Source organism: Canis lupus, chromosome 25 (assembly GCF_048164855.1).
Source record: "Canis lupus baileyi chromosome 25, mCanLup2.hap1, whole genome shotgun sequence".
Classification (NCBI taxonomy): domain Eukaryota; kingdom Metazoa; phylum Chordata; class Mammalia; order Carnivora; family Canidae; genus Canis; species Canis lupus.
The window spans coordinates 24,500,647-24,527,784 of NC_132862.1; the positions used below are offsets into that span (position 1 = coordinate 24,500,647).

General features: G+C 35.6%; 1 long non-coding RNA gene across 3 annotated transcripts in view; it reads right to left on the reverse strand.

Annotated features, from left to right (window-relative positions):
* Window positions 1–2,455: 2,455 nt before the first annotated feature.
* The window catches only part of LOC140617365 (uncharacterized), a 173,546-nt gene continuing 148,863 nt past the window's right edge, over window positions 2,456–27,138 (reverse strand). For all 3 annotated transcript variants that reach the window (XR_012017611.1, XR_012017609.1, XR_012017612.1), the window contains exons 5-9: window positions 19,662–19,733; window positions 13,111–13,223; window positions 8,734–9,096; window positions 3,468–3,727; window positions 2,456–2,792 (exon numbers count right to left, since the gene is read on the reverse strand). This is a non-coding gene — a long non-coding RNA (uncharacterized lncRNA). The remainder of the gene's footprint in view (window positions 2,793–3,467; window positions 3,728–8,733; window positions 9,097–13,110; window positions 13,224–19,661; window positions 19,734–27,138) is intronic.

The following is a 27,138-nucleotide window of genomic DNA, read 5'->3' on the forward strand; positions in this document are numbered from 1 at the left end:
AATATTCAGATATTTGGACAGACATTGTATCCATGAAAAAAAGAATGGTGTTAGCAGTGAAAAAAAGCTCAGAGACCAAGAAAGAGCTCTCTAAATGAAAATTAATTGGAGAAATTTAAAAATTCAATAAGGAAACTAAGTAATGAAGTCAAGGAATTATTAGAGAATATAGCACAGAAAAACAAAAGGGATGATTGGTAAAATTGTCTAAATATAGTCATAAGCCTGACTAAATACAGTCACAAGACTGCAGTTTAAACTTATATACTAAGTGTCCAGCATATTAAATGATCAAAAGCCCACACCTAAACACATGCCTGAAAAACTGAACACACCAGTGAAAGAAAGAAAATCTCTTTAAAATTTCAAAGGAAAATTATTCCCAATCTAGGATTCCATACCCAGCTAAATTATCAATTGAGGAAAGGGAGTGGAGGGTAAATACATTTGCATATATGCACAGGTTCAGAAAATATAGCGCCCTTAAAATTTTTTTAGAAAGATAACTGAAGATACTGTTCAGCAAATTAAAAAAGTAGATTGTAGATCTAGCTAGAAGAGTACAGCAATCCTGAAAAATGGTAATGTAGCTAGACTGAAGAAGAACCTGGCAGAGAAGAAGAAGGAGGGTAGTCTTCATAAAATATGAAGAGTAGGGCACTTGAGTGGCTTCGTGGTTGAGCATCTGCCTTCGGCTCAGAGAGTGATCCCCGGTCCGGATCCCCACATTGGCCTCCTTGAAGGGAGCCTACTTCTCCCTCTGCCTATGTCTCTGCCTCTCTCTTTGTTTCTCATGAATAAATAGATAAAATCTGAAAAAAAAAAAAAAGAATAAATAAGAGCATGGATTATCTTAAAAATCAATAAAAGTAAAATCTCCAAAAAAGATAAAATCAAAACTTCGTTGAATGTCAAAAAGTCTTATGAGAATCTCTCTTAAATATTAAACCAAAATATGGTTATTGATGGGCTATAAGAAAAGAAAATCCACTTTATCTTGATGCTTGCAACATTCTCCTGGTTTGGGACATTGGACCTGCAAATGTCACCTTAGCAAACTGGCCGAGGAGGAAACAATATGTACAGAGTCACAATAATATATATATATATAATATTTTATATGTTTATTTATATATAAATATATAATTCATTATAATTATATAACTAAGTATATATGATTATAATTATACATATAATTATTATTTAATTATTATTGATGTGTGTATATACATACATAAAATTTTTGGTTTTCAAATTTTAGATCAACTACAGACAAAGCCCAGAATTCTTGGCTATGTTTACAAATAAAATATAAATGTTAACAACCCTGACAATGGAGAAGTAAAAGTATAGTTGACAGAATGCATGATGTCTCAGCTAGAGGCAAAATAACCCCCATCTTTCCATTTGGAGAATGAGGAAATATTGTCAAAAATTACTGAAACAAGGGGCACCTGGGTGGCTCAGTTAGTTAAACATCTGACTTTTGATTTCAGCTCAGGTCATGATCTCAGGGCTGGGAGATCAAGGCTGTGGCAGGCTCTGTGCTCGGCAGGGATCTGCTTGGGATTCTTTCTCTCCCTCTACTGCTGCTTCTCCCATTCTGCTCTCTCTCTCTCTCTCAAAAATAAATAAATCTTTAAAGAAAAAAGTTAGTGAAACAAGACATAGGAGTTTTACTATATTTTTGAAGTTATAAATATAGCTAACAGAATATATATATAGTAATGCATTATTAAAATATTGAGATTAGAAACAGGAGAAGACAAATCAATATGCAATGATATAAATATGTGACTTTAGCAGAAGGTGTTCAGGGGGATGTGACATATAGTCGATAAGAAATAAAGAAATGTAAAGAAATATTATCCAGAGATGATGATAAATAGAAAAGATAATAAAAGATGATAATAGAAATCTTAAAATGAAAATGGTTGACTTTGCCTCTTCAGAATGAGCCTGGAAATGCTGTGATTATTGCTTTGAATGGTATGCACCTCTATACTATTTGTTACAATGTTCATGTTACTTTGATAAAACTTATTTTTTCAAAATTAAAGAAATAATTTTAAATCATAACATTTTTGCTTAGACACAGAAAACTGTCAACACAATATAATTCTGGGCTGGTCCATTTGCCAGAGAAAATGAACAGAGCTATTTCCTGAGCACTTGCATTGTGCAAAATGGGATGCTAAGCACTCTATGTTCCTTGTTTCTAAAGGTCACAACAAGGTAAAAATTATAATGCTCATTTCACAGATGTGGAAACTGAGCTTCAGGGATTTTAAGCAACAAAGAGGTGGAGTGGTAGAACCGAAGCTACTCCAAAGCCATATTTTAAAAAATGTATAATATTTTCAAACAAAATGAGAGAAAACATATTAGATCATCCCTCAAACTATATTTCAGATTTGATATTCTGTAATTTCACAAACAGAATAAGACTAAAAGATCACATTTATATCTAGTTTATTCAATTACTGTTTTCTTGGACTTTTTGACATTTTTACATATACAAATATTATACTGTTATAACAGTAAATCAAACCCCCAAAAAGGGTCCCTTTATCAAAGCTTAGTTTATGTTTATTTTAAGAGTGTTCAAAAATCCACTCCATGCAGTTAGGTTTTACAGCTCAAGAAAACAAGCTCCAAATTTACAGATATTTCATAACATTCCTATCAGCATATAAGAGCTTCTTTCACAGCTGGCACAGAGTGTCCTTTCTTCTGTCTCTTCTAAATTGGTAGGAAGCTCCTTAGATCTCCTTTTGCGAACATTTTCTCTCCTGGCAGTGGGGAATCACAAAGGGGACGCTATTGATCTGGCGCTGAAGTGAAAATTTCCACACGTTGAAATAGCTAACATAAGTACAAGTTCAGGCAGGAAACCAATGACTTTATTAATTATTGCTGGCCATGTCATTATAAAAAATACTCAGGCTTAAAGGAAAAATACGGTGTGTGTGCGTGTGTGTGTGTGTGTGTGTGTGTAAGGAGTAGAGATGTGGGGGGAGGGGAAAGACAGAGAAAGAGAGAAAGGGGACAAGAGATGAGAATGAATGCCATCCTGTAGACACCCCACCAGCACTCACCAGAGGAAATCAAGTTGCCGCCAGTTTGGCTGGGGTTCAGCGCCATCTGCATAGTATTTAAAAGTGAGAGCCAAACTCTGAGCTATTTTATTGGAGTTCGTAAGGAAGCTCTCCAATCTATATCTGAAACTCAACTGTTCCAGCTTCTGAGCATCACTAAAAAGAGCTTACGGAGGTCAAGGAACTTAAAAACAGCATGAGGAGCCGCTTTGCAGTCCATATAAAACTCAGAATCAGTAGCCAGAGCATTTATGAAGGCCATTTGGTCTCTAATGAATGGTGGGAAAATCCTAAGGCAGTTCCTGGGGAGAGAGGTATGAGAGAAAAGGTAGTGATAGTACTAATGGACAAAATATACAGAGTACTTACTCAGAGGCCGGTACTGTTTTCAGGTTCTTACATTCACTAATTCATCTAAACGCACAGCAACCTTGTGTGGTAAGGATGATTATTTTCCATATTTTCAAGATGAGGGATCTCCTAGGAGGAGTTCCTCAGAGAGGAATTTTCTTCCTAATATTGGTTTTTGATATTAGAATCCAGTCCTTGCTTTTGTTCCCAAGTGACTCAGAAGCATGCGAATGTGGTTGTTGCCCTCAACATCAATGAAGCATGTAAGAAAAACAGATCTGAATAGATTAGTAAGACTTATCCAGACATTCAGTTAATAGTAATAATAACTAACATTTATTGAATGCTTCCTATTGTCAAGCTCTGCTTCTTTGTATCATAAATTAAACTGATCCCTGCAACAAACCATAGGGTAGGTGCTATCACGACACGCCTTCACCAATGAGGAAACTAAGGCACAAAGTGTTAGGTGCCCTGCCCAAGATCACAAAGCCAGCATGTCTCTGAGGCAGGATTGGGACCAAACCAATTGGCTCTTGAGTCTGTACTGTTGTTCTGGTATCTATTGCTGCCTTCAAAATTTAGTGGCTAAAATCAAAAATTTATTTTAATTCTTCTCAGGTCCTGGACTCAATGAGTGCTCTCACTTGAGGTCTCTCAAGCAGTTATAATCAGATGGCAGCTGGGGCTGGAGTCAAATGAACACAGAACTAGGCTGGACATCTAAAATGGCTTTTCACTCACAAATTTAGCACCTCAGCAGGGATGGCTAGAATTGCTAAGGGCTGTATGTGCTTCTTTCTTTCTCTGTATCCACAGTCTCTCAATGTGGATAGCTTGGGCTTCCTCACAGCATCATAGTCTTAAGATCATCAGATTTTTTTTTTTTTTTTTTTTTGTACATAGCAGCAGCTGGTTTCTTCCTGTGTGAACAATCCAAGAGGCCCAAGGAGAAGCTGGAAAGTTTCTTTCTACCTAGGCTTGCAGGATCACCTCTACTACATTCTATTGGTCAAAAGCCAGTCACAGAGCCCACCCAGATTTGAGGGAAGGGGATAACAGGAGAGAGTAAATGGTGAGAAGCATGATTCACTGGAAGCCTATCTTTGGAGACCAGCACTTTAGCTCCTAGCTACAATTATTTGCTGTTTATACAGTAAACTGCAGAGATGGAGATTCCAGACCAGATTGAACAAGGAAAAACAATACTACTGAAAATAAGTACACAGGAAATCCTTTCCAAAATAATTGTCTTTTTCTACTAGAGAAATCTGCAGAGGTGGCACTGAGTTGCCTCAAGATGATATCAGTGAGAGGAATTCCAAAAATGTCTGGAAAGACTCTAAGTCTCATTAAGTAAGATAAAAATTAGCATTTTTCTTATTCCTTTACTCTTTGGAACAAAGTCTAAAGTCTCCCTCGAATACAGGCATTTTCCTGATTGAGTTCATGTCCTAGCTCTGCTGCTAATTAGCCTTGACCAAGTCACTTAACATCTGAGCAACAGTTTCCTCTTCCTTTAAAAAGTGATTATAAGTATTCTACGTCATGGAATTGATGGGAGGATAAAATGAGATTATGCACATGAAGGTGCTTTGAAAACTAAAAAGCAGAGCACTTCTCACTCTTGGATCTTACTTTTGGTGGATTATTGGTTTGATGTATATATCTCCTCTACTGGCTTATAAGCTCCATGACATCAAGGACTGTCTAGTACACTGCAGCATCCTCACTGCCTAGTACAGTGCTGAGCCACAGTTAAGACAATATGCTTTATCACCTAAGCAAGAACACTTTCAAGATTGAAAGGGGACATTTTAAATAATTATGTAGAAACCAATATCCTTAAAAAAGACATATAGTCATCCTATCCTTGTGTGTACTCAATAAACATTTGTTAAATATATTACTTACTTTTATTATTTATTTTTGCTCACTGTAAATCTTGTTCTCTTTCATCCATCCTTCCCTCTCTGTCATCCCATTGTATATTTATTACCAAAGTTAGAACTTGAATTGTTATCCTACCTCTGATGGCAAATTAGCTCTTTTATTAATAGGTTATCACTCCTCTGAATGTCAAGGTACTTCCCAAGAATTAGGCTTATTCTTTATTAATCCCATGTATAATTATTTAGTGCTTACTCCATAGCAAGCTCTGCCCTACCTGGGTTAGGCAGTAGTGACCAAGAAAAGGAAAATCTCTGTCTTCTGAGAACTTACATTCTTGCAAAGTTAGCATACATATAAAGAGGAAAATCTCAGATTGTGGTAAGTGCTATGAAGGCCATAAAACAGGAAGCTTTGGGAGGCAATAATGCAGGTTTTAGGAAAGGCAGTGTATAGAAAGGAGACATTTAAGCTGAAATCTGAATGAACAAAAACTCAGGCATATGAAGGGCTGTGGAAAGCACTCAATGCAGGGAGAATGGCAGATACAAAGGCCTGAGGCAGGTTGAGTGTGGCAACACACTGAGGAAAGGAGAGGTTATATGATCAGGACCCAATAAACAGGGGCAAAATGGTACAGTTGGAAGTTGGAGAGCACTGGCTTTGAAGTCAGATAGGATCATCTTAGTTGGCAACTCTCCTCCCATGCATTTAAATGTGCAAGTAATTTACACTTTCTGAGCCTACTTTTCAGGGTTGGTATGAGGATGAAACAAGATAAATGTATGTGGGTCCTCCACATAGTCAATATCATATAAATGGAGAACACTACAGAGTTACAAAATTACCTTGAGTTTCCCAATGAAATGCTCTTAAAGTTTCCACAAAAAGTATGTAACCTAGTAATTTGAGAACTAGGGATAAAAAGTAAAATGAATATGATCTTTAAGGGTTTGGGTTTGGTTTGGTTTAGTTTTACATTTCCCTGGTAGTCACTGAAAACTCCTCTGTGCAGCCATCTGAATGTAGCTTGGAATAAGTCACTATCATTTCTGGAAACTCCTCCAGCATCTTGGGCCTAGTATCCTTTACCTGTTTCCTAATCTCCTTGACTCAGTTCCCCTTTCACCTCTTTACTAATTCTCTAACTAATACAACCAATACTCAGGCACCAGATTCCCTATCCTCTTTTAACCCTCACCACATCCTACTTTTTACTTTCATAGAATAAATACTACTCTTTTGAAAGAAATCTCAAGCTAGTCAGTCCATGCTGAAAAGGATTAAGCTTTCTAGTTAGAACTTGGCCTTTTGGTGTTTGTCCTGAGCTGCACCAATTGTGCAGGTGCTATTCCAGCTGCTTTACACTGAAATGGACAGCGTACGAAGTCCTTTGTGTAGCTCTGCAGGTGCATTAATTATAGACTACCTGGATGCATCTAGAACACTTGGCAGTAGCAAGATTGTAGTTAATGTTCTGTTAAACAATGTTTCCAATGGTGTATGCTGTGGAGAATTATAGGAGACAGTTAGATAATGGCTTAGTATAATCCAGGAGTCATTTGATCACCCCAACTGCATCTCTACTCAATTTTGTTGCAAAATAAATCTTTTTCTTTGATAATAATCCTTCAAAGCTGATAATAGGTATCAGCCTTGGAACAAGGTAAGAGAGTTATATTTACTGCCATGAAAATAATTTCTAGTAAGAGAAATTCATTAGCATTACTGAAATGTTGGCTCTTGTATGAATGTGCCCTAGTTCTTCTCTGAAGCCAGGAATCCCAAAGGCATTTTCTTACTTTGATTTCAAATGTGGAAAAAACTCAGTACTGCCAAAGATTGTATATTTAAAAAAAAAAGATAAATCCGAGTGGATTTTTACCAAAGGCATAAGAAACTGAGCAATGTGAATGACCTGTGTTGAAAATTAAAAAGCACTCATGTGGAAGAATCAGCATGTGTATCTCTCATTTGAAAAAGAATAAAGGTAATTAAATCATCCTTTTTTAGTTAGTCCAAGGAAAACCCACTAAGATGAAACCAGTTTGCCAGCTCATTAGGTAAAATACATAAAGGCAGTCAAAATTATCTCAGCTTCCTTGAAGCTCAGGCTAAGAGAGTGGACCAACCAATACAGAAAGACTGGCCAGGTACATGTCCCTCATCCCATGGAGAATATCTCTACCAGAGGAAAAGCCTGTTTGTCTACTCTTATTTTTATTCAACTAAGAGTTTTTTAAAGAGTAATTCCTAGACTCAGAGAAGAAGATGCAAGTGATAGCAGGGCCTAGAGGTTTTCTTTCTTTAAAAATCTATTTATTTATTTATTTATTTATTTATTTGAGAGAGGGAAAGAGAGAGAAAGCACAGGAGGAGAAACAGAGGGAGAGGGACAAGCAGCCTCCACACTCAGTGGAGGCCTTGATCCCAGGACCCTGAGATCATGACCTGAGCCAAAACCAAGAGTTGGATGCTTAACCGACTGAGCCACCCACACATCCCACGGCTAGAGGTTTTCTTAATAGAAGGAAAAGAAACTCAGGGAATTACACTATTAGAAATCGCCATTTCCAGAGAAAGCAAGTTTTCAGTTATTTAATTTCATTCATCTTGTAATAAAAATGAAGAGATATCAAGGAAGAAGCTACAAAAGAAATGACCATATTTTAGCAGCTCCTTCAATTCCCTCATTGGGTATGAATGCCAAATGAAAAAGCCATGTTGAACATGAAAAGGAATAAAGCAGAGAAAACAGGAAAGGAATTCATTGGGGAAACAAGAAGACCTAATACTTAAATCTAACACTCACTGTGAACTAGGTCCTTTCCTTGTTCCTCCATGTTTACTGCTTCCAGAGGACAGAGTCCAAGTTTCACGAGAGAGAAGCTGACTGTTGTCTCTCTCGGTAATTTTATTTAAAATCCCATTAAAATAGACTAGGAAAAATATGCTGACGTAAGGAAAACAGGATAATGATATCCCATTTATCTCTCAAATCACAGAGTCACAAATCCAAGAAAAGTATTTTTCTTAAAGTTAAAACCTTGGAAGCTTCCACAGAAAAGTTCAATTACATGCCCTGATCATTTGTAAGTCTAGTGTGTCTCAGCCTCAATATGACTCTTTATTGAGGCCCACAGGCACAGTCCCTTGGGATGGTGTCACTAAGTACCCCTCAGCACTGGAATTTACACTGAATCCAGAATCTCCTCTTCAGTTTTCCCATTGTGACACAAAGAGACCCCTAGATTTTTTCACTTCGACCCTCAAACCATTTTGGAGATGTTACTCCCTTTCTTCATAGATCACCCAATTCCATTTATTTCAGTAAATATGTATGGGCCCCTAATAAGCAGATGAGATAGAAAGCTAAGTAAAAGAACAATCCTACCTTCAAGAGACTCAGAGTGTGGTGTGAAGGAAAGACACATATGCAAGTGACAGCAACACAAGTTGGATTAAGATCAGTTCTAGCGTAGACATGCAGAGTGAGATGACTGAGGAGTAGTTTCAACAGGCAGAATGTGAGGGAAAGCATTCGAAGCAACTGTGACAACAGGAGCACAAGCAAAGCAGGAGAGACTAGGGAGTCTATTCAAAGAAATGAAAGTGATCTGTGCACCGAGTGGATGATGGGATGCACTCAGACACAAGGCTGGGGGGCTGATCCATGCCCTCTGTCTACCCGCACAGATCACCGACTGCAAGTCTTCCTTTACCCTGCATTCTTGTAACAAATGTCTTCTTATCCATGCTGCCAAGAGAAGATTTTGCAGTCAGTTCATTGCGTTTTTTTTTTAATCTGCTTAATTAGATTATAAATCCTTAAGGAAAGAAACCATGTCATCTATGTTTTTTGCACACTTCAAATAAAAGCAAGTATACACAAAAAGCAGTTCCCACTTCTTGGTGATTCTATGTTGCACTGGGTACACTTCAATGCCCATGCTGTTATAGGCAATTTTCTTCACAACTGAAGACTCCAGTAGAGAAGTCGACATCTTCTGGAATTATCACTAGCTAGGCAAGGTGGGGGCAGGGGGAGAAACCCAATATTTTTCTAAATAGAAGGAGGCCTGGAAGATTATAACATAAATGATTCCCTGATTATTAAAAATGGGGAAAATATTAACATTCTAAGAAACTCCTACTGTCTATTCCAGCAACCATCTCAAACTAGAAACAATGGATTATGAAAGTCCAATTTCAAGATCCACTAAAAATCATCAGCCTGAGACATTTTATTCTTTTTTTATCTCCTCCTACAACAATATTTCACAGTTCAAGTTTTGTCTTTACTTGTCCTTTTTACAATCTTTTTCACAATTTTAAGGAATGCAACATGCATTCTGTAGAAGGAAAAAAAAGATAGGATAGCACCAGATTTACTCTGACCTTTTTAAGGTTCCAAATTTAGTTAGTTAGCCATTTCTATCCTCCTAGCTTTTCAGAAGCTTATGTGTTGAAAGAACTAAAAATGGCAAACCCCTCCAAATTACCAGCATTTAAAAGGTTAAACAGTTTATTTTTATCTCACTAGCAGAGAATTAAAACTCCAATGTGTTCAGACTTGCTATGACAAAGATCACAGCAGGAACCTAGAAATTATCTGTTCTTAACCCTTTCCATTTATGATACTCAGATCTCATTCTGGGCATTTTCTTCCCAAATTTTGCAAACTGTTCAACTGTGGCTCTCAAAATTGGTCACAAGGCAGCACAGCTGCTACCTTTCTTCCTCAGGGTTGATCATCTCTGTCCATAGGAGCCCAGAGTGCAGGATTCAAAGTCCCCCGAATATGGAACTCTCACTGGCAACAAACGGACCCCACCCTCTGGGCTGCTTCAGGGAGCGTATGATTTTTCTATGTAGGGCAGTTTTCCCTCAAATGAACTTTCTGATGGTTGATAGATTGCTTTCTCTGTGAACAAAAATAACTATTTTCAATGATATTGAGTGAAGCAAGAAACAGATTCATATACCTTTCTTGTAAAGAGGTACAATGGCATAAAAAAAAGTACCATTTATGAGATATATGCTTTACTTCTCTGTCTCTGTCTCTGTTTCTCTCCCTCTCTCTCTGAAGATTAACTAACAAATACTTTTCTAAATTCACCACTTTAGGTCACACATGTAAAAAGTGAGAATCCCAACAGTAGATAGCAGAGGCTTTGTCTTGTCACCTATGAATTAGGCTAGTGTGAGACTTCTCCTTGTTCAAGTGAAATGGGGTCACCAAGAAGCAAGGCTCAACAAAGGAAGGGACACATCCAACTACTTAACAGCTTTGATCCTTTCTTCCCCTTCTCCGGACTACACTCAATTTTCTACCAAAATAGCCATGGCTTGTCTTTTCTTACCCATTTCAAAACCTGCTTTGAGAACACATAAATGGGTGGCATAATTTCCAAGCATGAGAAAAGCGAACTACCCACTCTTACAAAACAAAGAAAGCCCGCTGGGCTGTTAAAAAATGAAAGAATTAAAAACGGAGCTTTTTGTTTCTAATAGGAGAACACTTGGTTTGGCCTTTGAAGGCATGGTTTCAGCTTTTGTGACCTACACTCTGAGAGCCAACCTGGAAAGCATAGTTAGTAGGTGTGGTTAAAATACAGGTCTTAGATAATGAAATTCACTACTTATGCAAAAGTGATTCTCTCTGGGGTCCTAAAACTACACCTCTATTCTCAGAAAACAAAAACGTAAGTGATAATAATGTGTTACATTCCTTGAATGTATCAGCCTTACAAAACCACTGCTAGCCTAGGTTTTAAAAAATGTATTTGCTCTCTTCAAGGAATTTTCCTGTGCAATATAAAAGTTCTCTTTTTTGCCACCTTCAGAGCACAGGGATGATGGGGAGTCCAATCTTATGTAGAGTTAAATTCTAAATTCAGTATGTAAGGCGAAAATTACATAGTCAAAATTACCCTTGAAAATCCCTTAAATTATCCATAAAGTAGAGTATACATATTTTTGTATATATGACATTATACAGTAATTTTTATTCATGCTAAATCATGGGAACTTCAATGCTGGATTAATGGAAGGAATAAAAGCAAAGTCTGTGAAATCTACACAGCTCTCTGGGCATTCAAAATATCCTGTAGGAAAAGATACAGTATTGTAAATCTCCCATTTGCTTGCATGGTCCACTCTATTCTCTGTTAATATTTAGCCTCTATAACCTTAATATATGTTAACAGATTTTTTTGTAAGCATTAAACAAAGTAGAGTCAGATCACATCCCAAAACATGTATATGCAGGTTTGATGTGACTTTGCCATGATCAGTTATGATTTTCCAATCCAAATCATTTTATAAAATTTATTCACATCCATTATATTATTGACCCTTATTAGATAACAGGGATAAGTATGAGCATTCTTAACGAGTTTAAGCCACTTGTTCAAGGTCACTCTGCTTATTAGAGGCAGAATGGAGAATTCAAACCAGATCATCTCATTTCCATGTCAGTGCCAAAGGATCCCACTATTCAGAAGGCAATTAACACAGAAATTTAGTGTACCTTCTTTTGGGGGCCTATTGGATATATAAAAAAAAAAAAATGTAAAGAGGAAGGAAGGAAAAGCAAAGCCTGTTATGGTCACCCGTATGTTAAGATCTACTCTGGGAAGAAAATGAGAATTTGAATGAACAAGAAAAACATGGTGAAAAAAAAAAAAATATATATATATATATGTGGATGGTTTCTGAGAATTCTAAGGAAAAAAAAGAAATAAAATCCTAGTAATCTGGCAATGTTTGGACTTTCAGTTGTATAGAAAGACCTACCCTGACACAAACCACAGCTAAAATATACATTTTGTGCTCACCCTTAGTTTCCAAATATACAAAGGGAGAAAGAGACAAAGGACGAGAACAAAAAGGAGAAGGAATAAAAGAAAAACACAGCAACATACCCTCAAGTGTCATTACTTCAGAATCTGGAGCCCACTTAGATCCCACTGTCCCCACTCAGAAGCTTTGTACCCCAATACCCAAATACAAATACACAATAATCATCCACATTTATATTTTAAGAAGTGTGGAGAAAAAAGGAGTTTTACTTTTGAATTATTGAATAAAAACAATAAAAATTAACATTATAAACTAAGCAGTCAAGGGACTTGCATTCTATAGGATAGATGGCTGTGTTTTGAGGCACCTGGGTGGCTCAGTTGGTTAAGTGTCCAACTCTTGATTTTGGCTCAGGTCATGATCTCAGGATCACAAGGTCAAGCACTGAGAAGGGCTCTGAGCTCAGTGGGGAGTCTGCTTGAGATTCTCTCCCTCTCCTTTAGCCCCTCCCCCCACTCATGAATGCTCTGTTTCATAAATAAATAAATAAATAAAAATAAATAAATAAATAAATAAATAAATAAATAAATAAATAAATAAAATCTTTAAAAAATAGAACAGATGGTTGTGTTTTAAAACTGGCAAAGGAAAATGACTGCTCTTGGTGTGGAGGAAATCCATTCAGAGATTAATATTCTTTTTATCCTAATAAGAAAACAGTCAATGCTGAGTGTAACCAAAGGAATTTATTCCCCCAGATTAGGATTACCTAGTCCATTTCCATTAATTAACAACAGATATTTCTCATTCTCATTCTCACTCACATTCCCATAGTAAATGGAAAAATTATTTGTACCCAAAAAAATTCTTGGCAGAGTGGGACAAAATGACATTTTCATGAAAAACAAAATTAATGAGATAATTTTTTATGACTTAAATAAGCAAACGCATTATAATGAGTACTAACCTGCAGTTGAGGGGATCCAGTGTGTCTCACAAGGAAACATTAATAACTTTCATTTGTTAGGAGGTGAAGACTATGTTACTTTCTTCAGTGGTGAAATTCCTGTTGATAAGCAACTGGAGGGAAGAAAACATGAATATGGATGGAGAGATAGGAGAGGGAAAGAGGGAAATCAGTAGATAAGACAGGAACTTCCTAGGGAAAGTGGTAACCGTTTATGGAGTTTAAAAAATTTCTTAAGACCTTAAGAACAGAATTCTCTGATGTTATCTTTTAAATTACTTACTTCTGTGACTTAAAGTTCTTCCTTCTCTCCCCATCCCAATATATGTGTTTGTGCGGATTAGGTGGTAGTTAAAATCTGTTATCTCTATGAATGTTCTGTATAGAAGAGTCTTTGGTCAAAATCAATAAGAGCTGTTTCTCATCTCAGTTTTTCAAGTGTAGAATAAAGGAAATAGAGACCCAGAGGCTATCTCTCATTCCTTCTTTTAATCAGGAAATATTAATTGAATACCCACTATGTACTACTCTATTCTAGGCAAGGAAGATGGAACAGTAGGCAAAAACACAAATTCCCTTTCCTTGTGGAGTTTAGGTTCTAGTAGGTAAGGAAGATAACAATAAATCAAAATACGGAATAATGCAGGGCAATATTAAGAAAGAAAAACAGAATATTTTAAAAGCAACTAGAGAAAAATGAAAATGACATTACATATCATAGAACAATGATAAGCATCTCTACTGACTTCTCATCTGAAAAAGAAGTCAGAAGACAATAAAACATCTCTAAAGTGCTAAATAATTATCATTTCACAATTCTTGATCACAAAAATATGCTTCAAAATAAGGGTGACTAATCTGAGAAATTTAAATACTATACGATTCCAATTATATGACTTTCTGGAAAAGGCAAAACTTGAAAACAATAAAATAAAAATATCAGTGGTTGTTAATGGGTTTAGAGAGATGAATTAGGCAGAGCACAGAGGATTTTTAGAGCAGTTAAAATGTTCCATATGATACCATAATGATAGACATCTGTCTTAAACATTTGTTCAAACCCACTGAATGTACAACACCAAGATTGAACCCCTAGGTAAATATGGAATTTGGTTGATGATGATGTGTCAATGTAAGTTCATCCTTGATTTAAAAGGGAAAAAAATATACCACTCTGGTGACTAATGTTGTTTATGGGACTATGTATATGTGGGGGCAAGTGTATATGGAGAATCTCTGTACCTTTCACCAGTTTTCACATAAAACTTAAAACTTCTCTCTCAAAAAAAAAAAAAAAAGTCTTTTAAAAAAATAAACAGGACTTGGTCTTGACTGCTAAATGTGAGACCATTATAATAATCACCTGTGCGATCTTGTATCCAGTCCAATATCCAATAGGGAAATAGGGAGTTGTTACAACACAGTTAAAAGCAGAGCTCATGGGGATCCCTGGGTGGCTCAGTGATTTGACACCTGGCTTTCCGCCCAGGGTGTGATCCTGGAGTCCCGGGATTGAGTCCCACATCATGCCTGCTTCTCCCTCCTTCTGTGTCTCTGCCTCCCTTTCTCTCTCTGTGTGTGTGTGTGTGTGTGTGTGTCTATCATGAATAAATAAATAAATAAATCTTAAAAAAAAGAAATAAAGAGCACCAAGAATGGTAATTAAGTGTATAATTAAGAGATTTTTGTTATTTATTTTCTTCTTGAAATTTTCTTAAATGACAATTGACTACCTTAAAACTGTGGTGATAAAAGTCAGAAAAGAGTAGTTATCTTAAGCAGAGAGGTAGAAGTACAGATGTTCTATATCTTGATCTTGGTAGAATTATATGGGTATGTATGTAAATTAAAATTCATCAAACTTATGCAGTTCATATCTCATTTTACTGCATGTAATTCCACTTCAATAAAATAGTGTTAGAATTTTTTTAAAATGTAAGGACAAAGAAAGGTTTACAGACAAGTGATATAAAAAGATATAACAGGAAAATAGTAATTAAAGAAAGTAGTGTAGGTACATTAATATTAGTTTAAATAATTCTTAAGGATAAATTTATGTTATATAACAATAAAATGTTTAATATACCAGGATGATTCAAAAACATAGCCCCAAAATTAAGCAAAAATTGACAGAACTACACATAAAAATGTTCAAATCTACCTTCATAGTATGACATTTCAACAAATCTTTCTTAGAAATTGATAGATCAAATAAAAAAATAATCAGTAATGTTATGTAAGATTTGAGCAGTAAAATTAATAAGCTTGATCTAATGGACATTATATATGTACTATTATTCAACCCCAAAATTGGAATTGCACATTCTTTTCAGACACAAAGGTATGCTTACAAAGACTGGCCATGTGTCAGACCATAATTATAGCAAGCCTCAACCAATTCCATTTACCTCAATACAATGAAATTAAAAAGTTAATATCAAAATCCTAGCAGCTAAGAACTAATTAAAAATGCCCTTCTAAGCTACTTATTGGCCAAAGAAGAAATAATAATGGAAATAAGAGAATCAGAGGTGCAAGTTTTGCCATCAATCAGAGCAGAGAAATGTACGGTTGTTGGATAAGAATGTGGAGTTCACAGAGTTTCAGGTTTTGTTTTAAGATGAAGGATACAGTGGTGTGTTTGTATAATAATGGGGAGGATCCTTAGGATATGGGGGAAATTATGCTGTTGTTTGGGGCAGGGGGCATATAATTGAAAAGGCAGAGTCCTTAGGAGAGTGAGATGGTTCCACTACACAGTGGAGAGGTTTCCCTTACTGTCCATACATGGCAATGGGAGGAAAGGCAGGGGCTGTAGGAACATATGCAGGTAGATAAGGAATTATGGAAATAAACACATCAGATTGCTTATATTTTCTCAGTAAGATAAGGAGCAAGGTAATCAATTTATAGTGAGGAATGGGAAGAGGATGCTGGAGTTTGAGGGGAAAAAACAACAAGTGTGAACTTGTTTTGGTGAGTAGGATAAGGATTAGGGAAATACAGTGAGGTTGTCATCAGGCAATTCTAAGTCCCTTTTGAAATTTTTACTCATAAATTTAAAGGGAGTCCAACAGCCAGGCAGTGTATTTCTTTCTTTAGCCATGATAAATCGTTCTGGAGCATTGCTAAATGTGCAGTGATCTAGATATACCCAAAGGTTGGGATTTTGCCAACGGAGGAAAAAGGAAGAACAAATCACCAAGAAAAAGACAGAAGGAATCCCAAGAATGGACAATGGAATCTAAACTCAGTAAGAGGAGTGTAAAGCTCAGAAAAGGTGATCAACAGTGTAAATAAAGGCAGTTGGATCAAATATGATCTGAAAATGTAAGCCCACTGATCCATTTCAGAAATGCTGGGAAGCTTAAACTTCCTGAGGTCATGAAAATAGAAATTCTAGTTTATTGTCACTATATTTTAAGAAGCAAGGATGTCATATCTGGCATCTAACAATGAAGTTTTAAGCCACTATGTATATCTTATCTAATTTAATTTTCAAAACAAGCTTAATAAGTTACAGGCTTAAATTCTCTGGGGGTAGTGGCCATGTTTATCATGATCACTGCCACAATCCTGGCTCTTAGCAAAGTACCTCACCCACAGAACATGCTTAATAATTGTGTGCAATATATTGATTAATGCTTGATTTAAGGACTAGAAGATGAAAGTCACAATGGTTACAGAACTTTTCTAAGGTCCAAGAAGCAGAAATAAACAAAGCCAGTTTAGAACTTAGTTTTTCTTTTTTTTTTTTTACTTCTAGACCAATTCCTTTTCCACTGTCCCATGCTACCCTAGGATAACATGAGGCTGATGTGGAGGTAGTGAGTCATCCTAAAAGAACCAGCCTGACTTTCTATGCCATCCCTGTGTTCTTCCTCAGTTGGGATAAAGAAAAGGAAGCATGTGAAAGACTTGGATAGATTGGGAAGTTGGAGAAGGGGGCAAGGGGAAGATGACTCAACAAATGATTCAATAGGCCATATCCTAGAGCAATGGTTTCAAAAATTTTTGACTGTGATCCACTGATAAGATGTGCATTGTCTTAATCAGCTCAGACCATTATAAGAAATACCACAGACTGGGTGGCTTGAACAACAAACATTTATCTCTCACAATTCTGGAGGCAGAGAAGTCCAAGATCAAGGTACCAGCAGATTTGGTGTATGTAAAAACCCCACTTCCTGGCTTGTACACAGCTGCCTCCTCATTGTATCAGCACATGTCCAGGAGAGATCGTTTTTCTTGTTTCTCTTTTTATATGAGGGCACTAATTCCATTCATGAGGGCTTCACCCTTATGACCTAATATTACCTCCCAAAAGCCTCACTTCCAAATGCCATCACACTAGTGATTAGGGCGTCAATATATGCATTGGGTGAGGGTGGGAGAAGAAAGTCTATAGCGTAAATATTATACCACAACCCAACATTCATACACACACATATACCCTCCCTACACCCCCACCATTTACACACACACTGACACAAAAGTTTCATGAAGCAATACATACCCTTCCTTACTTATGAGTATTTGCCTTTACTTATGAGACATAAACTCTGATATTTCCTGTCATATTCTTTTATTTTTATTCTATCCTACTTTTTATTTTTTTATTTTTTTAAAAGATTTTATTTATTTATTCATGATAGACAGAGAGAGAGAGAGAGAGAGGCAGAGACACAGGCAGAGGGAGAAGCAGGCTTCATGCCGGGAGCCTGACGTGGGACTCGATCCCGGGAACCCAGGATCGAGCCCTGGGCCAAAGGCAGGCGCTAAACTGCTGAGCCACCCAGGGATCCCCTCTATCCTACTTTTTAAATGTTGGTAGCAACTAATTAGATTTTATAGCCCTAGAAGTTACCTATTTAAAGTTTGAAAAATACTGCCATAGAATGACTTAAGACCTTAGTCTTCTTTCTCCTCTATGGCTTTCCAAATTGAAGTCAGTCATCTCAATAGTTTTTTAGTTTTTGTTTTTACTAGCTATGGGATAGTTTATAATCATCATCATAATAATACAGCCACCCTACATTTTTAAAATACTTCATAGTATTCTAAATGCTGACTCCTTCTCTGTTTCTATGCAACATCCCCAGACCAGTAACTTAAGAGAGAAATGCATTGACCATATTTTATAGTTTAGAAAACTAAGGTTGAAATACATTAAATGACTTGACCAAAGACACCAAGTCAATTAGCATCACACCTATAACTACTAACTCGTTCTCCTTTCTCCAAATCCTTCCTCCTATTCTTAATTGTGTTTCTATCACCAAAAACCAAAATGTGAGACAAGAACTGAATTCTACTACACATTTGGGAAACTAAGAATAAAGGAAATAGCTGGGGTAAGAGAAAGGAAAAAGGATCCTCTTTGGAAATCAAAGGAGTGGAGAAAGGCATTTGAGAGACAAAGTAAATGCTAACGTCCTATGGACAACGAATTAATATTTATATATGTGTGTGTGTGTGCATGCATACAAAGTAGGATAGCTTATTATAAAATCATGTAAAACAGTAAGTACTTATCTTTACTCCCTACCTCATTTATTGGACTAGCATTCAGACTCAAAACTGATGTTTTTGTACTAACATCAAATTAATAGAAGTCTGGTTTTCAACAATAAAACATGAAACATAAAAGGTTATTTGGAAATTCTTGCCATTTAAAAAAATCATGCCTTCATTCTCCTTGGCATCATGAGAAATATTCCCTCAGGATATCTTACTACCACGTTACAATTACAGAAGCATTAAAGATGAGAAGACAAAAGCCTGTTTTTAGAGACAAATCATTACCTCTAAGAACATAGACCACCCACTGTTCTTATATACACCTTCCAGATCCTATAAAATTGATGGTGATAACAAAATAAAATTCTATTTAAGCTGAATAACAATAGAAAGTTAACAAGCACTGGTTCTAGATAAAACAACCAACCAACCAACAACAAAGAGAAGTACATGTGTTTTTCTTACACCATCATGTAATGTTGTTGGAAAACTCACATAACAAAAGCTTTCCACGTTGCCAGTCTTAGCAAAGCAGCTTTTCTATAAGATCTATCAAATATAAGGTTGGACCACTTATAAATATATAACTTTATATCAAGTATACAGTTATCCCACTGTAAGGGATAAAATACTCTGGAAATGCAATAATACCCACGACACCATTGTTTCAAGGAATATTTTAAGAACATTCATTGGAAGACAGTGGGTGCATCAGAACTTTGGAACTACATTAAAAATTTTTTTTGAATTAACAACTTCAGGGAACACTTTCAAGGTGATTTAAGGACAGTCCTTTAGAATTTATTTTAAACAATGAAAATCAGGTTTAGTGAGTCCATATGGAAAAACGAAGTTTAATTAGAAAAGCACTTAACATTGTCTGCTATATTGTAGGAGTTCTTGCACTGTGTTTTTATCATTTTTAACTACTCTCTTTGTGTAATCTTGCCCTGTGTTTACCCTACAGTTCCCTTTTGTTTCCTTGTCAACACACTAACTACAGACAAGCAGATTCTATTATTTTAGCTTACTCAGTGGCTCTTAGATAGTTCATTGAGAAGATCACATCACATCTCTCCACAGCTGTTGGCAACATGTCTTGCCTGAAATAAACAAACAGATTTCATTTCTTTCGTATAATTAGAGTTCAGCTAGCTTACGCTACCAGTGAACTCAAATGTCCTTTTAAAAATCTGAAAGGTTTTAAATTTAAGATACATGAGTATGCCAGTCTCCAGAGTCTTTTTCTAAGGTTAGGAAAGGGACATGAATATCTATATTACTATTTACACATACAAGCTAGACTTTTGCAACTAATGAATACTCTGCATTTCACTTTAAGTTACTAAATTCTCCCTGTATAAACTGTCATATCAAGTGGAAACCTTCAAGCACTGTCTTTCCTCGTCCAAGGGCTTCCCTGGAAGGGGGGCTCCACCTATGTGAGGAGTGATTACAGTGCACTGCTCTGTTGCCTGATTGGTTCAAAGTTGGACACATGACTGAGTAAGGCTCATCAGAGGGATTTTTGCTAGAACTAAGCACAGGGCATTCTCTTTTTTTTCTGAGACAAAAGATACTAAAGACCAAACAATCCTAAAGCTGAGGGGTACTCTCTTTACCAATGCATGTAGAGAGCCTACCTGAGAAGGAAACCAACTTGGAAAAAAGCAAAGTCAGGCCTGGAAAGAGCAGTGCCCCGGTGATATAATTTCACCACGCGATCTAGCTGTCCTTGAGCTAGATGTGGACTTTGAGTTCCAATTTTACATGCTCTGGGTTTCTGTCACTTGCAAACAAAATGGTTCTGGCTAATGTTACAGATGGCAAAGAAGATTAAGCATGGCCTTTCATTCTATTCTATCTTCACAGAAAATTACTTAAAGTAAAACTGTGAACTTGACCTGTGTCCCTTCATGCTTTTCACTCTGGGCCTCCTCCCAGGTCCAAGTCAACTGCCCTCCTCTGGTCATCTATGCACCAGTCTCCTCCTTCTCAAATACAAACCTGCTCTCAAGCAGAGTGCTGTTAGAAATAATTTATATCTTGGTGTAAACATATTCATTTAACAATCCTCTTAGGAATATTTTCAGGTTAAGACTGATCTCCAATTACAGAATACACATCATATTAGAGTTTTCATGTTATCTTATCTTATTTTATTTCTGCTGACATCACCACTTAATCTCCAGGGCTAGACATCTCAATTAATACTGCATAGCCAAAAGTGGAAACAACCCAAGCGTCCATCAACAGGTGAATGGATAGCAAATGTGATCTATATATACAATGGGATATTATTCATCCATAAAGGGACTAAAGGTTTGATACGTGCTACTACATGGATGAACCTTGAAAACATTATGCTAAAAATAAGCCTGGCACAAAAGAACAAATATCATATGATTCCACTTATATGAAATATCTAGAATAGGCAAATATATTGACAGAAGGCAGATTAGAGGGAGAGGTGTGGAGAGAGGGAGAGTTACTGATTAACAGAGTTTCTGTTTGGAATGATGGAAAAGATTTGGAAACAGTGAGGATGGTCGCTCAACGCTATAAATATAATTAATCCCATTGAATATACACTTAAAATTGTTAAATGTTTTGTGTCATATATATTTTTTATCACAAAAAACTTTAATTATACTATGATACTTCTATCCTATTAGATTGACAAAGATCTAACATTTTAACACTATATTAGTGCTATTGAGTTTGCAAGGAAATTGGTAGTCCACACAATGTTGGTAGGGATGTAAACATGATACAACCCCTAGGAGGAGAATTTTAAAATATCCTGCAAAATTACATATGCCTCTACCTTTTAACCCAGCAATTTTACTTTTAGGTATCTATCTTATAGATAGACTGCAAAATTACAAAAACGACATATGTTCAAGATGGTTCATGTCAGCACTATTTATAAGAGCCTAAGACTAGAAAGAAGATAAAAACAATAGGGAAATGAAATAGACTCAGAGGTGCCCAGACTTTTTTGAAAAGACTTTAGTGTTTTAGAGAAGTTAAAGGTTCACAGCAACATTGAAAGGAAGGTACAGAGATTCCTCATACAACCTTCTACCCCACACATATATTGCCTCCCCCATTGTCAATATCTTATGCCAGAGTGTACACTTGTTGCAACTGATGAGCCAACATTGACACAACATAATCACCCAAAGTCCATAGTTTACATTAGGGTTCACTCTTGGTATTATACAAATGTACAATGGGTTTGGACAAATGTAGAGACATTTATCTATCATTATAGTATTATACAGAATATTTTCACTGCCTAAAAATCCTCTGTGCTCCACTTATTCAATGCCCCCAATCCCTGATCTTTTTTCTGCTCCATAGTTTTGCCTTTCCCAGATTGTCATATATCTGGAATCATATAGTATGTAGCCTTTTCAGATTGGCTTCTTTCACTTGATAATATGCACTTAAGGTTCTTCTAGTCTTTCAATGACTTGATAGCTCATTTTTTTAGCACCAAAATAATATTCTATTCTCTGTATGTACCATGGTCTATTTATCCATTCACCTATTGAAAGACATCTTGGTTGCTTCCAAGCTTTGGCCATTATGAATAAAGCTGCTACAAACACATCCATGTGTAGACTTCTGTGTGAACATAAATTTTCAAGTTCTTTGGGTAAATATCAAGGAACATGACTGCTGGATTTTATGGTAAAAGCATGTTTGGTTTTGTAAGAAACCAACAAACTGTCTTCCAAAGTGGCAGTACCATTTGCATTTCTACCTACAATATATGAAAGTTTACTGTTGTTCCACACCCTCAACAGCATTTAGTATTAATGTTCCAGATTTTGCCCATTCAAATCTGTGTGTAGTGATACTTCATTGTTGTTTTAATTTTCATTTCTTTAATGATAATATGATGTGAAGCATCTTTTCAATTGCTTACTTGCCATCTGTCTATCTTCTTTTATGAGGTGTCTTTTAAGGTCTTTAAACCATTCCTTAATCAGGTTGTTTATTTTCTTACTGTTGAGTTTTAAGAGTTTTTTGCATATTTTGGATAATAGTCATTTATCAGATGTGTCTTTTGCAAATTTTTTTTTCCAGTTTGTGGTTTGTCTTCTCATTCTCTTGACACTGTCTTTTGCAGAAGCTTTTAATTTCAATGAAGTTCAGTTTATCAATGATTTGTTTATGGATTATGACTTTAATGCTATATCAAAAAAGTCATCACCATACCCAAGGTCATGTAGGTTTTATCCTATGTTATCTTCTATAGAAGTTTTGTAGTTTTCCATTTTATATTTAGGTCTGTGATCCATTTTGAGTCAATTTTTGTGAAGGGTATAAGACCTGTGTCTAGGTTCATTTTTTGCATGTGGATAATCAGTTCTAACACCATTTTTGAAAAGACTATTTATGCTCTCTTATATTGCCTTTGCTCCTCTGTCAAAGTTTGGTTGACTAGATTTATGTGGATCTATTTCTGGGCTCTCTATTTTTTTCCATTAACCTATTTGTCTATTCTTTAATCAATACTATAGATTCATAGTAAGATTTGTAATAAGTCTTGAAGTCAGGTACTACCAGTCCTCCAATTTGGTAATTCTCCTTCAACACTGAGTTCACTATTCTGGGTCTTTTTGCCTCTTTATATAAACTTTAGAATCAGCTTGTCAATATTCATAAAATAACTTGCTGGGAATTTTATCAGAATTGCATTGAATCTAGACTGAGTTGGGATTAACAGACGCTCTGATAATATTGAGTCTTCCTACTCATGAACATGGATTATTTCTCCATTTATTTAGTTTTTTTAAAACTGTTCATCAGAGGTCTGTAGGTTTCCTCAGGTAGCTCTCATACATATTTATATTTATACCTAAGTATTTCATCTTGGTGAGATGCTAATATAAATAATATTGTGTTTTTAATTTAAATTCCATTTATTCATTACTGGTATATAGGAACACAATTGACTTTTATATATTAACCTTGTATCCTGCAACCTTGCTATAAATGCTCATTTGTTTCAGTAGTTTTTTTTTTTGTCAATTCATTCAATTTTCAGATAGACTATTTTATCATCTTCCAACAAAATTTTATTTCTTTCTTCACAATGTATATACCTTTTATTTCCTTTTCTCATCTTATTAAATTAGCCAGGACTTCCAGTATGATGTTGAAAAGAAGTGGTGAGTGGAGACATCCTTGCCTTGTTATTGATCTTAGTGGGAAAGCTTCAAGCTTCTTATAAGTAAGTATGATGTTAGCTGATGGTTATTTGTATATATTCTTTATCAAGTTGTAGAAGTTCCCCTCTTTTCCTAACTTACTGTTTTTATCATGAATGAGTATTGTATTTCATCAATTTTTTGGTATCTATTGATATAATCATGTGATTTTTCTTTTTTAGCCTGTTGATGTGATGGTACATTAATTGATATAAGAATGTGGAGCTAGTCTTACATGCTTGAGATAACCCTCTTGGTCACGGTATATAATTCCTTTTATACATTGTAGAACTTGACTTGCTAATAATTTATTTGTGATTTTGGTATCTATGTTCATGAAATACACTAGCCTATAATTTTACTTTCTTGTAATGACTTTGTCTGGTTTTGATATTAGGGCAATAATGGCCTCACAGAATGAATTAGGAAGTATCCTCTCTGTTTCTATCTTCTGAAGGAGACTGTAGAGAATTGGTATAATTTCTCCCTTATATATTTAGTAGAATTCACCAATGAACCCATCTGGGGCAATGCTTTCTGCTTTGGAAGATTATTAATTATCAATTTGTTTACTAGATATCAGCCATTTAAATTACTTCATGTCTGAGTTTTGGCAAATTATGTCTTCCAAGAACTTAGTCCATTTCATTTATCAAAATTGTGGACATAGGATGCTTCATAGTATTTTTTATTATCCTTTTAATGTCCATGAGATCTATAATGATATCCATTCTTTCATTTCTTTTGTGTCCTCTTTCTTTTTTTCATAGTTAGCCTGACCAAAGGATCATCAATTTTATTGATCTCTACAAGAATCAACTTTTGGTTTCATTATTTTTCTGTTGATTTCTGTTTTCAATTTCATTAATTTCTACTCTAATTCTTATTTCTTTTCTTCTATTTAATTTTCATTTAATTTGCTTTTCTTTTTCTAATTTCCTAAGGTATAAACTTAAATGATTAAGTTCAGATCTTTCTTCTTTTCTAAAATACTCATTCAACACTATAAATTTCCCTCTAAGCATTCCATCCATTGCATCTCACACATTTCGATAAATTGTGTTTTCATTTCATTTGGTTTTCAAAATATTTTCAAATTCTCTTGAGATTTCTTCTTTAACCTATATTATATGTATTGTTTAATCTCCACATATTTGGACTATTTCAGTTATCTTTCTGTTCTTGACTTTTTAGTTTAATTCCATTGTGTAGCCTGAAAGTAGACATATAATTCCTACTCTTTTAAATTTGTCAAGGTGTATTTTATGGCCCAGAATGTGTTCCATCTTGGTGAGTGTTCCATGTGAGTTTGAGAAGAGTATATATTCTTCTATTTTGGTAAAGCTGTCTATGGATACCAATTGGTATCCAGTTGTTTGGTGTTGTTTTGAGTTCAGTTATGTCCTTAGTGATTTTCTGCCTGCTATATACATAAGCATACATAAGCAAGTATATGGTATATACATAATAATACATAATCAAATATACTGTTGCTGTTATTATTTTGAACTAACCACTGTCTGTTAGATCAATTAAAAATAAGAAAAAATTTTTCTTTACTTTCACTTATTCTTTCTTCAGGGCTCATCCTTTATGTAGATCTGAGTTTCTAACATATATTCTTCCCTCTAAAAAATTTTAATATATCTTCCAAGGCAGGTATGCTAGCAACAGATTCCCTCAATTTTTGTTTATCTGAAAAAGTCTTCATCTCCCTTTCACTCTTGAAGACTAATTTCACAGGGTAGAGAAATCTAGATTGGTGATTTTTTTTCTTTCAACATTTTATTTGATTCTACTCACTTCTTGTTTGCACAGTTTCTGAAAAGAGAAGAAGTTGGATGTAATTCTCATCTTTTTTTCTTCTATAGATTAAGGGGTTTTTTTCCTGTGGCTTCTTTCAGGGTTTTTCCTTGTCAATGATTTTTCTTTAGTTTGAAATTGATATGCCTATATGTGGCTTTTTAAGCACTTATCCTGTTTGATATTCTCTGAGTTCTAGATTTGATGGTTTAGTGTCTGAAAATAATTTGGGAAAATTTCCAGTTCATTGTTGTTTCAAATATTTCTTCTTTTTTTCTTTTTCTTTTCATTCTGTCATTCCCATTATGTGTATGTTACATCTTTTTAGTTGTCCCACAGTCCCTGGATACCCTATTCAGTTTTTTAGTCTTTGTTCTTTTTTCTTTTCTTTTCACTTTTGGAATTTTCTATTGATATGTCCTCAAGCTCAAAGATTCTTTTTTTCAGCCATATCCAGTCTATTAATGAACTCCTGTATCTCCTAATCCACATATTAATCATAGATGTTTTAAATTCCAAGTCTGATCATTTCAACATTCCTACCATGTCTGGTTCTGATGCTTGCTCAATCTTTTCAATTGTGTTTTTTGCCTTTTAGTAGCCTTGTAATTTTTTCTTGGTAGTCAAATATGAGGTACCAGGTAAAAGAAATTACCATAAATAGGCCTTTAATAATGCAATGATAAAATGTGTGGAGGGGATGATGTGAGGATAGGGGAAGCTTTCTATAGTCCTATAATTAGGTCTCAGTCATATAGTAAGCCTATGTCTCTGGACTATGAACTTTACAAGTGTTTTCCAGTCTCATCTCCTTAGATGAGCTAGAATGGCTATAGCTGGATAGAATGGATATTTCCCTTTCCTCAGGTCAGTTAGGCTCTGATAATTCTCCAGCAGGCTGGATTCTGGCTAACTAGTTCCTTCTGAGGATAGGGATAGTTAAGAAAAACAGAGTGCTCAGGCATATTTCAAAATGATCATTTTCCCCTCTCCCTACCAGAAGCATAAGGGGATCTTTCCCTTAATATTTACCATGAAACCCTGGTTGAGATCCTGAAGAAAAAACACACAAGTGTGGGGAGGGGTGGAAGTGAGGGGCTGCTACTGATGAATGTGTTCGCCTGGAGTTTTTATTTCTCATGTTTGTCCACACTGAGATTCTAGCAATTCATCAATTACAATTCAAGCTTTCTTAAACTGGTACTAGTTCCTAAGGTAGTCTCTGCTTTAGTAAGCCATGACTCTATATTTACCTGTCTCTCCAGTGTTGGGGGCAGTGGCCTACTCTGTGTCCTCATCTCTCTAACAGATCCAAGAGTTGTTGATCTTTCTGTCTGTTCAGCTTTTTCCTTGTTAGATGGACCATCAACTTCCAAGCTCCTTACATGTGGAACCAGAAACCCAAACTTTCTTGATTGCAACTTAATGAGTCAGAAATCTTATCTTAATGGAATGCCTAAACCAAAAGAAATACCTAACA